The sequence below is a fragment of the Tribolium madens genome, unplaced genomic scaffold, assembly GCF_015345945.1.
Source record: "Tribolium madens isolate multiple individuals breed KSU strain unplaced genomic scaffold, Tmad_KSU_1.1 Scaffold_3;HRSCAF=73;Tcas5.2_LG2, whole genome shotgun sequence".
Lineage (NCBI taxonomy): Eukaryota > Metazoa > Arthropoda > Insecta > Coleoptera > Tenebrionidae > Tribolium > Tribolium madens.
The window spans coordinates 9,951,746-9,955,379 of NW_025401006.1; positions in this window are offsets into that span (position 1 = coordinate 9,951,746).

Below are 3,634 nucleotides of genomic sequence, written 5' to 3' on the forward strand. Positions count from 1 at the left end.
TATAATAATTATATTATATATTATCATTTGCCTGCGACTTCGTCCGCGTGTCGTCTTAGTGCACTTCTACACTCTCTAAGGATCGTATTTTCTAAATTTTATATTTCTATATTCATTTCCTTAAAAACTAATTTTCGAAAAATCTGATTTTAGTGCCCCTTTACACCTCTCAAGAATTTTATGTTTATATCATTGTTTAAACGTTTACACCCCATTTCACCCCCTTAAAAATTGATTCTCTCTTTCTTCCAAAATTTTTATTTATATCTCAGAAGCTTACGGTTAGTCCTACAAGAAAAATAAGTAGGACCATTTTTGTAGGAAATTTTGACGCAGAAATAGAAGAATAGAAAATTCTGCATAAATTACATAAACAATGAGTTTGTATTCATAGACCCTCGTGACTCCCCCATTCTTTAATGAAGTATTGGACCCAATAAATTCAATTTATTATCAGTTTTTTCAAATTACAATTTTTAAAACAGAACTGAACCCAAAGAAAAGTTAACTTGATCACAGCATTATTCCTCACAAGCTTACAAGTGATATTTTACTGAATAAGTGTGGCAAGTTTTAAATGATATTCGAGTAAAGTCAGTAGAAAAGTTTTTTTTTAATTAGTATTTTTTGATTTTATAAAAAAAATAATAAGTGATGGCCCTAAAAACTGCGCTTATTTTTCGTTCAATAAATATTTTTCTAAATAAAGATAATTTCAAAATTCGTTAGAATAAGGGAACCAAACTGTATGTAGTTATTTCTAGAAAGATCTCTAGTTTACAATAATCAAAATTAATTCGTTACACACTCAAAATCATTTTAGAACCAATTCAAAAAATTCAGAGACTCTATATTATAACTTTAATAACAGAAATTTTTGTGGTTGTGGCACCACAGGTTTCTTAATAAAAAACGCTGACCATAAATGGAATATACAGCGAATCTATCTACATCATATTAAAAGACCAAATTAAGAGAATTTTTATTTCACTTTACAGGTTTTCCCGTGAAATCAAAAAAAAAATTAAAACTTTATTAAATAATTACTAAAGCTTCAAAGTAAATTACGTATCGTTATAATAAAAAACATATTCAGTTACTGGAGCATTGCAAATTACTGTAAAAACAGTATCACATAAATTCCTTACTTGCAAATATAGTACTAGTATTATTGTTTGATGTTCCAGCAACATTGTTACCTACATTCAAGATGCCTCTTGTTTAGTGACTCACCAAATTGTTAGTCCAATTAGGTGTGAGACCTAAATGTTTTGAATGATGTCATGATAATTGTCTACCTTGATTTTTTCATCATAACTTTAAAATGTCAAATCAAAATAATGAACAAAAAGAGAATTATTTTTATTAATTTAATATTTTTAGTTATTGTTGCTCATTTAAATTGAATTTTTTATCAAGACTGACATTAAAAGCAATAAAAATCATTAAAGGCATTATAATTACAAAAACAATTAATTACAAATAAACCATTAATAATCCTTAGATGTCAGTTCTTTCAACTAGCTTCTAAATCTGTTGTTACGAAAATCATAACTATTTTTGTATGTTTTCCACTCTCTTATTGAGAGAGTGAGAGCAAAATGCGTTTAAATTTATAAATTAAGTATTCTAGCGTTTATTTCAGCTCCTTGGGAAACTAAACACCAACAAACAATACATTTTCACTGGAATTTTAATGCTCTTTAAAAAAGAACAGCAATACTTTTACTTTTTTTTACTATTCTGGTACTAGAACTATATTTAAAGTGCCTCATTAGTGGCACAACAGAAGCGATGTTATCTTCGATTTTATTAATAACTACCAAATTTTTCCAAACCAAAAAAAATATTATTTCAAGCTATCCTATATAATGTCATTTCCACCATACCATCGGTTGTAAAATTTGTAAATAATAACAAAAATAATAAATGAATCAAACTTCTTTTTAGAAAATCCTACTTTTGTCAACGCAAGGCCATTAATGCACTACTTCCTTTCATTATAGAAATTATAAGGTTACTCCAATTACCTTGGTCTTATTAATATTATAATTTTAATATTGGGCGTTATTTCGTATTGATCGTTCACATCCTTTGCTAAACCCACAACGTGAATAATTTATAGATGTCATATTAACTCGAATTGTGGAGAAAATGGCAATGAAAACAACCCACCTATTAGTTGTTGACTCCAAACAAGTGCTCAGATTAGGGAATTAGAGTGGGTTGGCCAACAATTATTATTATTACATTTTTTCACATTTAACTCTATCATAATTTATTGTTATTAATTTTATAATTAATTACTTAGAACGTTTCTGTCTCTTTAATTATTTAATTACATCCTCGTTAAGCTATTAGCTCGTAGGCCTACATTTATTTGTGTTTATTTTACGATATTCCTAATTATGGAAAAAGTCTTTCATTAATCTAAATGCTTAAGTAGTTTCCAATTTGCAGCAATAAAATCCATATTTCAAAAGGGAGGGTAACATTTTATTGCTTCAATCTTGACATAGTTATTTATCCTAGTTTGTGTGTTGGATAATTTTTCACAAAAGAAACTTTTTTTTAATAAATTAAAGAAACGTGTCTTCTACAATAAACACAACGTTTTGTTGGTGTTAACAAGTGCTGTAAGACCGTATTGAGCCATTCATCTTTTGCTAATATAGTGATTGATTCATTACAACCTCAAAGATGAAGATTGTGTATCGAATTTCTAATTACATCGAACTCTGATCTTTAATAATTGCAAAGAATTTGGTGATGATGTTATAAATATCTAAATCGTAATTACCTCAGGCACAACAAATAAATTACAAAAATAAAAATTACAAATAAATACCAACCTACTCGTGTTAATTTCTCACTCAGAAATTCAAAATATGACACATATGTGACTTTTTAGGAAACTGACTAAAGAAAATAATGAATGTGTTTAAATTATGAAATGATTCAAAATTGGATAAGAATTTCAATGAAATTTAGGCAAAACAAGCTTTCCCAAATCTTTTCAATAGTCTGTGCACGTTAACGCAATACTAAAGAAGTTTGAAGCTTAGGATTTTATCAGTGTATTAAAATCTAAACAAGTTGTTACGAGTGAGTCATGAATAAATTAACTTTTATGAATTTTTACATTTTAATTTCCCAAAGCTAAATTCTGTGATGGTTATTTTTAGTCTACTTACTCAAATTAAACATCAACACAAAATAATAGAATGATGCTAAAAGCAGAATGAAATATCACATGATTAAAGATTTTGTGTACTAAATTGGCAGAGAAAAATAAACATCTAATGTCTAAGCAAATTTTGTGTTTTCAGCTGAATTGGACACAATCTGTAATTTTGGCATACAGAAACTTAAAATTGAGTTTCAAAGAAAGATTATTGGTCCATGAAAATAAAATGAAAGAAGGCGGATTAAAAAGCAAAAATCTCTAAGTACACGTTTTTATTTTAAATTAAAATAAAAGATCCTAATTAAATATAAAAAAATACAAATTAACTCACAAAAGTAACAAAAAATAAAATAGATTTTTAATACTTTTTATTGTTACAAATTTAAATAGGAGATAAAATATTTATTTTTAAAACAAAAGTTTTCTATGAACATAGTATATCGAAAA